The sequence below is a fragment of the Pinus tabuliformis genome, chromosome Q (assembly GCF_031772625.1).
Source record: "Pinus tabuliformis cultivar Carrire ecotype Pingquan chromosome Q, CPIR1, whole genome shotgun sequence".
In the NCBI taxonomy this organism is placed as follows: Eukaryota; Viridiplantae; Streptophyta; class Pinopsida; order Pinales; family Pinaceae; genus Pinus; species Pinus tabuliformis.
The window spans coordinates 998364251-998378301 of NC_142296.1; positions in this window are offsets into that span (position 1 = coordinate 998364251).

Below are 14051 nucleotides of genomic sequence, written 5' to 3' on the forward strand. Positions count from 1 at the left end.
CTGTAATATAGTATAATTTTTTATTATGCTTGGACTGGTTTCAAAAGCTCTCTCATGGCCACTGTGATGCCTGGGAATCACTCTGCAATGTAATTCATCCAAGTCCTTGCCGCGACAGAGCGTGGATTGATTTAATCTAATCAGTACTCATTCTTGTTTTGAAAAAAATGTCTTGTTTTAAAAAAAAAACAATTTTTTAAGAGCCTTAATTATATTCATCAATTTTGTAAGGGACAAGCAAATGATATCTATGTTTTGCAAAAGAGATTGAATGAAAACCCCGGATTGGAAGACAGGTGACCAAAGCTGTGTAAAACATTAAGAAACGAGTCCAACAACTGCCTTCGTTGAAGCTGCCTATCAGCGAAGGAAAATTTATCATTGAAACAAATGATGCCTCGAGCACATGAGCTAGAGTTCTAATTTTAAGGGATTTAAAACATAGATTTGAAAAAGTCTGTACTTATGCTTCAAGATCGTTTAAATCCATTAAACTTAATTAAGCATCTAGCCATAAAGAAACATTTGCAGTCAAAGAGTCTATTCACAATTTTAGATCATATCTGAAGCCTGTTAAATTTGTGATCTGCACTGATCTAAAAATTATGCCAGGAGTGCTGAAAAACAACAAGGAGCTAGTAGAAGGAAATACAGGAATATTAAAATGGGCTACTTGGTTAGAAGGCTTTGATTTTGATACTAGTTTTAAGCCTGGATATTTAAATTGTGTTGCAGCCAAATAACACAGAAACAGCCAAAAACGTCTGATAATTAAACTCGGTCCACCATCCATTCAACAAAAACAGATCGAAATTAAGACCGCTTACCATGCACGCCATTCGAACATCTGCTTGGGGTCATATGGTTGATTCATCCCCAGATCTACCTACCTTCTGATGGATAGGACTATAAAAAAAATTGTAAGTAAACATTTAACTTAGATCCCTGATTTTTAAATTAGTGAAGTATTTGAACCTCATTATTTTGACCCTACTGATATCTGCTAAAATCAAGCTTTCCTTTCAAAGGTCGTTCTGTATCCAAGAAGGAAATAATTCAGGAGCATAAATTTCTCTGTTTCACCAAACGAGGATGAGCACAGTAGTGTTGGACGGCAGTACAGTTCGAAAATTTGTTGAAGACAATGAGGCTTTCAACAAAACAATGGATGAGAAGTTCGTGGAGTTGGACGCGAACCAGGATGGGATCCTGTCACGCTCTGAGCTCCGGAAGGCCTTGGAGAGCTTCCGCCTGCTGGAGTCCGAAATGGGCATGGAAGTCAGCACCACCCCGCAAGAGCTCAACGCCCTTTACGACTCTGTCTTCGATGGATTCGATACAGACCAATTAGCCATGGCTTCCTATGCCAAGGTGATGGTGAAGTTTCTGGTGAGCTCTGAAGTCCTGACTGATTACATGAAGGGTAGACACAGGTGTTTTCAGGGAAAAATCAAAGTCAAGGCCAATCATTAAACCCCATGGAAAAAACGGATTATTGAGTCAACCTAACAGAGTCTCTGCTACAATACTGCTTCCACAAGGACATTCTAGATACTTTATTGTGAAGAGCAGCAATTTCATGAAGATAAGATATGGAAAAAAAAACACTGATATAGGACACAAAATCGATGGCAGGTTATACTCATATCAGCACGTGAACCCAAAAAAAAATTAATGAAAATCGCCAGCAAGTCGTTACTTCAAATCCTAGTGATACAGGTAAACAGGATATAAGCCACCCTCAAACAGGTAAATACGGTTACCTACCGCAAACTCACGAGGAAGTGCACAGTTCTATGCCTGTGTTTTACTAACTAAAATTTTACTAACTAAATTTTACTAAATTTTAAAGCCATAAGGTCCCGAAGGGTTTGAACTTGCTCTGATACCATATGTAACAGTCCAAAAATAAATATCTAATTAACTGTCCTAATTAGCATTAAATTTAAATCAGAGTGGCACTTACCTGTAGTAGAAGTAGGCTTACCGCAACAAGGTTTTGGGGATGACTCTCCACCCAACCGTAGGCTCAATTGTGCAACGTCTTGCTACAACTGGCCACTCCCGAGCCCTCAATCAACATACTACTGCCAGTGACTCCTAGGTCTTAGTATACCATTCTCCCAAGAGAATGAAAGACAGAATCTCGGAAAGATGGAATGCAAGAATGCCTCTCATCTTCCTCACCATCTATTAAATAGAACAACATTGGAAGGGGAACCACATGCACACACTCCATGTGTCTACATGCAACTTTCTTTTGATTTTTAGCTTTCTTGTTTTATTTCTTTACTTTTCTTTTGATTTTTAGCTTTCTTGTTTTATTTCCTTCTTTTTGAGAGTTTTCTTGTTTTATTTCTATTTATTCTTATTTAGAGTTATAATATGGTTATTACTATTTTTATTTTTATTATTTTTATTTATTTTCTTGTATATATTTTTAATATCATTTATTATTTAACATTTATGATTTATTCTCTTTATTATTAAGTGATTTATTTATTATTATTAATTATTATTTTATTATTTATTATTTATTATTATATTATTATTTATTATTTATTATTAAGGGGAGGGATATTTATTCATGATTGTTTTCACCTGTACTAAAGTAGTTGAAATATTTCGGTTATTTTAGTGCTTATCATATTGAGAATGTGTTGTAGTGGTGGTAATGATCATCATGTCTTTGTGGACTATTCCACTGGATGTTAAATGAATCTTTCTTGTTTGTGTGTGTCTCTGCTAGTGTGGTACTATTACCTCTCTCATAGAGGCTCACTTTCTTCTCCCTTCGTAGTATAAGAGCCTTGATACACCTGCAACCGAACATTCACCAAGCACACTTGCTTGCTTTTTCAAAGGCACACATGTGATTCTCTCTCTTGCTAATAGCTAAAGCCAAGGAAAATCGCTAAGTAGACGACAACTACGTCATATTCCGGATGGGGCTCCTACACCAAAGGGTATGAGATCTAATTGGGACCTCATATCGGAGAGACCCATTTGAATGTTGGCAAGTCTAACACTGTCAACAAATTCTTACAATTTAAATAGACTTTGTTACACTATCATGGGCCAATATTAATGTCTATGAATAGACCCTTCGAGAATTTTAATTTCATTATCAATTATTATTAATTGGATTGAGAGATTTAACGTTCATTGAATATGCCAAAATATTCCTAGTAGTATTCACATATCAAGGGTTATGATTTATATCCAAGTTAATTGTGCCAAAAGGCGCTCACCAACCGAGTATGGTAGCTATGTTGTAATGTAATGTTTAATATTTTGACTAGGTCAAATCACATTATAAATAAATAAATAATTCAATGTAATGTAAGGTAAACATTTTAACTGAGTAAAAATAAAATAACAAAAAAAAACAACCCTATAAAAATAAAAGTTGACCCATGGTATTGAGAACACATGGTATTGACCCATGGTATTCATGTAGAATGTAGCCTATTTAAAGGGAGAAATAAAAATAACTAGTACAACCACATTAAAAATATTAATGTGGTTGATATAGTTGAAGGCTTCATAAATATAACCAAAAAAATTATTGCAACATCAAGAATGCCTTACTAATGCACACATTTAGCTGATTAACCATGTATAAAAATGTTATGGGTTAGCTTTAACTTAAGAAAAAAATAATAATTATAAATGAATGTTATAAATAACAATGAGGAACTTATCATGGAGGAACTTATTAGAATTGGAATAATCTCAAATCCCTAGGAAATTGGTGGGTGGTGAGCCACGTGGCACAAATACGATTTTTTAAATTGATTAAAAGTAATGGACCATTCTGCTAAATAAAATTTGCTTATATATATTTTAACTTCCACCAGACTAAAAATAGTCTATGGGACCATTAGTTCCCTTCGATTTTTACAATTCAATCATTTTCTTATTCAAATTGATGATGAGTTGACCAAACCTTCCAACAATCCCCTCGCTAAAAAGACAATGCCAATAAATTGATGTTAACATATTACCAAAACTTTCTCTGATGTCTTTGAATGCACCACATTCCAAAATTAAATGTTTTGTCGATTCCGCTGCCCCATGTTATCACTCCAGGAAACTCTCCTAGGTTGCAGCTCAGAGATGCCTGGTAACATATAATCTTCAATATTGTTCTCTGAACTATTGGAATAAATGATAGTTTGGATCAAGGAAGATAACCATGTCAACTATGTTTTTACTCAAGACATGCATGAACACCCTCATCTTACAAGGCTTTAGACCACTAATGCTCAATAGTTTGTAGATTTAATGAATGGATGATGGAGAATATTGACCCTATCGGCAGATGCATATATAAACACATATGAATGGCTAGCTATAGGCAGTAAAAGAAGCTTGCAAATCTAATTTATCAACGCAGAGATAAGATGACAGTTATCTGGCATTAGATAAAGAAGAAACATGAACAACATGTTCAAGAGCAAGGTTAGAACATAAAAGAAAATGGACATTGAACATATCACAGCAAAAGAAGCTTATATTGTTAATGAATGAAGATGAGAAGCTTGAGCAGAAAAGTCTCAATAGTCTCTAGAAGTTGAACCCTTGTTACATTTAGCTTTCATCCTTTTATAAGCCTTTTACAATGCTCATGAGCTCTCAAAGGCTTGAAGTCTTAATCTATCCTCTTTGTCCCTTAACTGTTTAATGCCCTGACTAGGCAAGCATGGGCTCGGAGGTTCCTTCTTCTGACAAAAGAGTAACTACTTTCCAGTATGTTTGTTGCGCTATTTGGAAGCTCCCTCATGCCAAAGATGCCCCACAATGTTTATTTTGATGAGCTGCGCTAGGCTGTTGATGCGTTGTGCTGCTCCATGACTACTTTGTCGGTTTGGGATGAGTTGCGCATGTTGTGGCCCTTCCTATTCCCCTTCTGGCCTTCTGTCTCTATCCCCCGGCCTCTGTTAGGTGATGGAATGGGTATGCGTGCCTCTGGAATCCTTTCAAAGGCTTATCAATGATTGCTTTCCCTTAACACAGAGCAACGCTGCCATATTGTGTACTTCTACTAAAAATAATGATTGTTTCTGTTTTAAACGGAAAAATGGTGCAACAATGAGAAATCCCGCCCATCTTTGTCCTTTTTGGACTTCAAAAGTCCTCAAAAATGGTTTATTCCTCTATCGAGTCCTCCCTTTGGGTCGCTGTCACCTATCGCAGACGGCCTGGTCCCTTTGTTCCCTTTGTATTTTGAAATACTTGAAAAACATGGGAAATACATGAAAAAGGCTTCCCTCCGAACTTCAAATATTATAGATTTCATTCCCGAACCCTTTCGGTTCCAGGCTTCATCGCTATTGACACTGCTAAGTTCCCCTTTGTATTTCGTTATATAACGAAATACATTGAAAATGCATTGAAACTGGACTTTCTGTCGACCTCAAATATTATCAAATAATATTTAGAATACCATCGGGTCCGCATCATCGCATCGCACATATGAAGGTGTAAAGGCTCAGCCCCTTGGTTTCCCCGATTGCGATCCGCCGATAAGATGTGGGTCGTCGATCTGCACGCACGATCGACGGTCCACGTTAATCATCGATCGCAATTGCTCATTCCATACTATTTGTGCCGATACCTCCACCGATGCGACCCGCCGATCCGATCATCGACAATCACTAATCGGCGGTGTCTTGTGTCGATTGCCGCTACCTACTTGTGCCGATTGCGATTTGCCGCTTAGATCTGGGCCGTTGATCGGCCAGATCTAACGACTGATGTGATTTGACTGTGTATGCCCCCAGTACTTGGTTTTTCACTGATTTTTCAGTGTTTTAGCCTCCCGATACTGTATTTCTGCCCTTCCAAGGGCTCTCCTCTTACTCTTATTTCAATCTTTGGATGATCTTAAGCAATATTTGAAGACTTCAAGAGCATATATGGATCCATTGGCATGATTTTAAGCAAAATTGGAGACTTTGGGGCATATTTGGATCCACTTTTTGGCGATTTGCCAATAAGGCTAACACTGGCTCCTTCTGGGGATGAAAGCCTCCCTGTGAGGTTTCAAGAACTATAGAACAATGCCTTTCCTGTAAAAAACAAGATCAAATCTTCCAACTAGTGTTGCATTGGGCATGGAGTCTATTTAGCATGAAATAAAAACTTGAAAAACATATTTACAATACCAAGGCTTGAAAGCATTAACTAAAATAAAGTTTGAAGAACAGCCCATTGACTGGGCCATCAAAAACATATCCTCCTTCCTTTAATGCATCCCTTTCTTTCTCTTGGTCAATGTGCATATAAGAAAAATATCAAAGACTTGCAAAAGTCTATTAATTTTATCATCTACTTCAAAAACTTTCCAGCATTTGACATTGTCAGGCAAAGATGGTCTATATTTCACCTCATCTTTGTATTCTTTTAGCCTTGGATGTTTTGCTTGGAAGGTTTTGTACACCTGTTGAATGATAAGGTCTTCTTCATACTCTGTTGTGTTATTTGTGACCTGAAAAGTTAATCTAAAAGATTAATCAATGTATTCCTCTGTGGGGAACACAAGGACTACACCTACTCCTGCAGCTTCCTTAGAGCAAGCTCCTTCAAAGAACATGTCCCAAATATGTGGACCTTCTTCCTCTGTGATCTGGAAAATTGGTTTTCTAAGCTGCGTGGAGGCCAACTGAGATCCTTTAATCTAAAAAAAAAAAAAAACAAAAACAAAAACAAAAAAAACAAAAAAAAACAAAAACAAAAAAACAAGCTCCAAAATTAGTGTCAACGGCATAGATGGGATGATTAGTGGGATTCCTCTCATCACTGATGGTATAAGCTAACTAAGCTTCTCTGTATAACCTCCTACTTTCACCTCCAAAAACTGGGACAGTAGCATAGGATAAATTATTTTGCAATGTTCCACCTAATCTCTTGATCCAGCCTCTGGAAAGTAACATGCCAAACTTGGGGGGGACATCTACTACCACAATATCCATCATCATGCTCTTCATGGGCAGCTGATACAAAGTGAAGGCTAGATCCTTGATTAGTCCCGGGAATTCCACTTTTCTAGAGTCAAAAGAAAATAGGTCATGGTAAGGCTTGGTAATGTCAAGACCCAATTTATCCATGACAGCCTTGGGCATTAGATTATGGTTGGCTCTAGTTTCCAAAAGGCAATTGTGAAGGATTTTATCATGAATAGACAGAGAAACATAGAATGATGGGGAGCTATCTTCACAATTTTCAATCATTGGGCTGAGAATAACAGCTGGTTGGTCATCTTGCAAATTTACATAGTCAGTGGAGGCTTGGATGGATTTAGGCTCAAGAGCCTCAAGGATAGATTTATTGAAGGACTCATTCTTCACTAGTTCAATCAGAGGCATAGGTATTCTTAGCTTCTGAATTTCTGATTGAAAACTGAAAGAAGAAGGGGACTTTTCAAGGCCTCTTACCTCTATGGCTGGAGCTTTGAGGATGATAGGATCAACTGCTGGTTTCTTATTCTTATTAGCTTGTTGTTCTGCAGGGAAAAAAGCTTTATGAACAGGAGTTTCCTTGACATTATTCATCTTCGACCTCAGATTATAACTTTATTGATCTTCAGTTTGTAGAATAGCTTCACCGTCTCACTCTTGGTTGATCCGGTCATTGAGTAATGACTTTTCATAGGCAACTAAGGTCAAAAATTGGGCACTACCTTTGTCTTCCATACAATGGATCTCATCATCTTCTTCAAACTGCTCTTCTTCCATAACTGCATTCTGGAAATGGGTCTTCACCCTTTGGTCTTCATTGGTGTCTTTATTTCTTTGCAAAGTTTGTAACTGGTCATTTTCTCTTCCATATGAATTTGGGTTTGGAGGAGCAAAGGTGATCCAAGTTATCTTTTGTTTATAGATGCATGAAAAGAATTACATAAACAGTTTGTAGCTTAACCAAAGAGAAACTTAAATGTGCACATGTGAGAAGAAGAAGAAGAAACACATAAGCATGACAAGAAAACAAGAAGCTTGATAACAGAATTCGTCCCTCTTGGACTATGTCTCCGAGCTCTACTCGATCAGTGGGGAGGCCTTCATTAATTAAAAAAAATGGCATCAAAAGAAGTTACATTCATCAATTTAGAAAATGGAGTATTATACCTCCATGCTGAAAAGTGCCCAAAAATTGGAGAGCTGTGTTGTAGACACTCACACTGCCAATGGATTCTCGTCGCCGAGAGATGAAAAATCTATATAAAATTTTCCCAATTCTTAGTCTGGACCAAAATCACCCTCTTACAAAAATTTTGCTCAGGCAAAGTTCCACCAGTGTCTCTGAGTGCTCAAGGTTCCACCACCTTGTCTCGAAATTCGTGTCACTAATCTCCTCCCTCACAATGATAAAAAAAAAATGAGTTTTTAAATGTTTATGGGCGGACTTAACCATAATACTGTTATGGGTTATTTTTGTCACACCCCTATTTTACCAATCTTTACCCAACATATATATTATTTTTATATCATTGTTGGGGGGCGGGTCCGTACTTCACGGGACCACACCCATCCCTTTCCAACTAACACAATACGATGCATTAAATCGTTTGTTGTACCGATTATCACCTGGATGGGGATCAATAAATCCCATGCTATCGGGCCATAAATGAACGGCGGGTGTATATGCCCACCGTTCGATTTTGCTAAGGCCGAAATCTAATGGTGGGCATATACACCCGCCGTTCATTTATGGCCCGATAGCATGGGAAATATGGCTCGCCCACCTGGATGGCAATTTGTTTTTATTATGGTATGCGTGGTGGCTTTGGGTGGCGGGACCACATACGTGGCCGCCTTACCCAAGCCCCACCGTATCAAGGGCTGCGGTCAATGGTTCATGCCATATCCATATCCCAACTTATACTATGCAAACGGTTCCACGGTTTTGGGTTCATTAATATATATATATATATATATATATATATATATATATATATATATATATATATATATATATATATATATACATATACATAGATAGATAGATAGATATAATGGTTTTGTTTAACAATATTTTTGTAACCACCATGTTAATCATGGTATACGTTGCTTCCATATTTCCATACGTTGTTTTCATATGGTATTTAATATAATCCTTTTGACATATGCCACGTAGCTTATATACGTTGGTTTTTCTTGTTATATGGGATATACGGGTGTAACCATATTATTATATGGTTGTGTGTATATATATATATATATATATTGGGTTTGATTTTTCTATATAGTTATCTTAATAACTATAAAACAAAATTTGTTATATAGTTATTTAATAACCCAAAATGATTTTTTTGTTCTCTTGCGCAGGTCTAGAAGGCCACTGGAGGGATGCCAAGTGTCAAGCTGCCATGTGAGTTCCATGTGCTCACTGGGATGCCATGTGGAGCACTGTGGGCCCCATTTTTCCTCCGCCATACCAATCTTTGAGGGGCTCTATATTTTGCATATGAGCTCATATTGACGAACCGTTCGCACCATCGCGATTAGGAAGACGAGCCCTCTCAACTGATGTCATCAACTACTCATTTTTCCATTTTGAATTTCAAGCCTTTATCCATCATTGATGTCTCGAGATCCTCCTGGATCAATCCTCCCCACTGAGGAGCTTTTGGTCCTCCAAAATCATCAAAGATACTCTGCAACTTCTTTTATACCTTGTCTGCATCACAAGCGCCCTTAAAAGGTCTTGCTTCTATCTCCTTCACCTTTTTCCTTCACAGCCTTAATCGACGAACCGGCACCTACTACCTCTGCAACCTGTAGTACATTGTTTTTTCAAATAACATCACCAAACTAATGACCCATACTTGCCACAATTTTATCACACTCGATGGTCAAATTTACAATAAGATGGACTCAATACCCCAGCTATGACAACAAGGCCCACTTATCATGGTTTCTCCAACAACTGATGGAAAACACCTCATCATTGCAACCCATGATTTACATTCATAAGGCCAAACATCATTTTCATAGTTTAACATGCAACTCAAAATACAACTCAAACATGAACATACATCATTGTTGTTGACCAAGTGATGGAAACATCTCATCACTTTTACACTAAAATGAAACAAATGATTTACAATGGTGGCCATAACAAGTTATTACCCTTAAAAAAACCAACTCGATAAAGCAGACCATCGTGGACGGGGTGGTTGTATTGGTTGCACATATTCATCTTTCGGCTTTTATGGCGATGGTTTCAAAGCATAAAGCATCAGACATGTGGTTTGCTGGTGTCCCTCTTTGTTACAATGACTACAACGATTCTTTCTCCTCCAAACCTTCGGGGCTATCTTGGGGCGCTTCCCCTTGGTGTTCCTTCGAAAGGTGTTCATGGAGCCTTCACTATCACTGGATTGTGAGGAAGGAATTTCATCATCTGTCGTTGGCTGGTTACTAGCCATATCAGAGTTTTTCCCCATCTCCTTTCGAGCGTATCCGAGTATTGCATAACGCAGCAACTTCTTGACTTTGATGGGGTTTATGATGCCTTGGCCTTGGGTGCCAAGGCCCTTTCCTTAATATCCCATTTTCTTCATTAGCTTGGGTCCATCCCTGTAATATGTTTTTCAAAAGCAGCAAATTCATCATCATGAAAATCATATGAAATTGGAGAATCATTTTTTACCTTGCGACAGCTATGCTACAGTTGTTCCAAGGCCTCATCCTTGGCTTGCAACTGGCGTAGTAATCTTTGGTTTTCATCCCTTGCCTCCTATAGAAGCCTCCTTAGCTCAACATTCTCTGCTTGGATGCGGTGGTTAATTTCTTCAAGTTCTTGGCGTCCTGCTGAGGGAAGTGTCCTGGTTGAAATCCTTGATTCATAACCAGAATCAGACCCCAAATCTATGGGTCCTCTTGTCACGACCCCCAGGGCTGCAAACTTCATCTCATCACCGGAGTCAGACCCCAAGTCAACGGGCCTACCTCATGCAAATCCTGTAGCTGTGACTTTCTCATCTTCCTCTGACTCGGAATCTTGGCTTTGCTGTATAGTGGTGACGGCCTTCTGTTTCCCATTTATGTCATTCCTTTCAAGTCTCAGCTCAGGGTGCAACTTCCAACAATTCTCTTCATCATGCCCCTCTTTCCCACAATGGGTACAAGAGGGCTTTGCTCCCCTTCTCTTGACTGTTGTCGTTCTCTTTGATTGGTCATCTTTGTCATATTTGCCCCTGTTCTAAATGTGAATGGCCTTTACACTGGCCGCATCGATGGTGGTTGGTTCAAACAATAACAATGAATGTCTAATATAACTATGTAACGATCCAATGTATTTAGCTACAATTTCAGGTGTATCAAGTGCAATACTCAAATTAAGTGCTTGCTTCCTAAATTCTTCTATAAAACTTTGAACATCCTGACCTTTGCCTTGCCTTAAATATTGCGAGTTCATTAAAGCCTTTTGCATGTAATCCAATGGATAAAATTGTGCTTTTAATGTAGAAATGAAATTAGGCCAAGAGGAATAAAGATTACCCACATCCTTACTACTTTGTACTTTGCTCTCCCACCAAACAAGAGCGGTGTTGGTTAATCGCAAAGAGGCCAACTGAATCTTTGCTTCATCCTCCACGATCTGTTGAATCCTGCAGTAGATATCAATCTGCCTAATCCAATTATTAAGCTTTTCTGCATTTCTTTCACCATTGTACATGGGGAGATCAAATTTAACATCTAATTTTAAAAAGGGCTTTTTAGATGCATCTTTGGAATTTTGATTATTATGATGGTGAGAAGAAGAAGAACTTTCACTTGTAGAAGGAGAAGGAGGTGGATCCCCCCCATCACCTCCATATATTGAACCTTGTTCCTCTAGAGCTTTCCCCTCTGCATTTTCCTGCTTTTCGAGCTTTGAGAACAACTTCTCAACACGATCTGCCATCATATAGAAGGGCTTGCGGAAATTGAGCTCTTCCTCATAACGAGCCTCTTCATCTTCCATGTTTCTCCTTCGATGTGCACGCCCTGCCTCGGGATCGAAAGACTGTAATTCTCCTTTTCCTCTTCGAAGCTTGTTTCTCGTTAGAGCATACAAACATGCAATTGACATCTAAAAACACCCGCTCTGATACCACTTTATCTAGGTTATCTTTTGTTTATAGATGCATGAAAAGAATTACATAAACAGTTTGTAGCTTAACCAAAGAGAAACTTAAATGTGCACATGTGAGAAGAAGAAGAAGAAGAAACACATAAGCATGACAAGAAGACAAGAAGCTTGATAATGGAGTTCGTCCCTCTTGGACTACGTCTCCGGGCCCTGCTCGATCAATGGGGAGGCCTTCATTCATTAAAAAAAAATGGCATCAAAAGAAGTTACATTCATCAATTTACAAAATGGAGCATTATACCTCCATGTTGAAAAGTGCTCGAAAATTGGAGAGCTCTGTTGCAGAAACTGACACTTCCAATGGATTCCCATCGCCAAGAGGTGCAAAATCCATATAAAACTTGCCCAATTATAAGTCTAGACCAAAATCACCCTCCTGCAAAAATTATGCTCAAGCAAAGTTCCACCAACGTTTCTGAGTGTTTAAAGTTCCACCACCTGTCTCGAAATTTGTGTCGTTGATCTCCTCCCTCGCAACGGTAAAAAAAATGAGTTTCTAAGTGTTTATGGGCTGACTTAACCATAATACTGTTATGGGTTATTTTTGTCACACCCCTATTTTACCAAAACCATTTACCCAACTTTACCCAACATATATATTATTTTTATATCATTGTTGGGGGCGGGTCCGTACTTCATGGGACCACACCCATCCCTTTCCATCTAACACAATACGATGCATTAAATCATTTGTTTTACCGACTAGCAATTGTCCCAAAAGGTACAAAGAGAAGCCGATAGGATTATTAAATTAGAATTGTTGAATTTAAACCCAATACTACCAGTGTTTTAGGTGGGTCCAGCCAAAGTCCACAAGTAAGCTTCATTATCAGTAACAGTTGTGTAGGAGCCGTGCAGGCCATTGCAGCGAGGAGCTTCATTGTATTATTTCGTATTGGGCAGACATGGTTTGGAAATAATTATTAAATGTCCAGTAAAATCCCCATTCAGAATCGATGCTATGTTTTGAATGATTTATTGTATCTGGAATATTTTTATTTGGTATCTAGGGTTTATCGCAGTAAATTATTTTCAGTGAATGGTATCATGGAATATTGGACATTATTTTTTTATGAAATTTCTGAAATAACTTCGTTTATGACAAGGTTTTACTGCGTAAATTATTTCTGGCAAGTTTCAAGTTTTAATTCCAGATTATTCGACAACAACATTACATAAATTCTGGAAATTTTCATATTGAGATATATACCGTAGAAGATTTAAATTCTAAATTGTCTTATTAAGAGTAAAATGTCCAGCCAGAATACTACATCAAGATTTGAGATTGAAAACTAAAGGGTGAAGTTTGCAGGTGGGGAAAATAACTATAACTACAGTTGGAGATTGAAGATTTCAGTATGTGGGAAACTAAATGAAGTGTATTTGGTGGGTTGTAGATCTATTTAATATTGGAAATAGAAGACAACTGGAATAATGATTTTTCTTCTTTGAGCAACAAAGGATTGAGTTTCCATCCAGATAAAACAGAAAAATGTGAAAAGGGAGTTCCACGACGTTGCTGTAAGGTACTCGAGGTCCTCCATATGTAATCAGTGTAGCCTAATGCACCGTTAATATGAAACAGAGCACCCTGTCATACTTATTTTCGTATGGTAAAACAGAGTATCATGTATGGTGGAGTTTTTATACCACTAGAAAATTTTCTTGACAAAAGGCCATGTGTTATTGTGTGCATTCTTTTTTATTTGTTCATTTTCAGATCATTTATATTTAGACCTTGAATGTAAGCATTATTGTTAGCTGTAACTTCTGATTTTAGTTGTTATCGAAACTTTTGATTTTAGGTGTCATTGAATTGTTATTAGAATTATTTATTAACAGTAACAAAGAAGTATATTCTGAGAACAATAAAATACAAATAGAGTTTACAAATAGAGAACAATAAAATA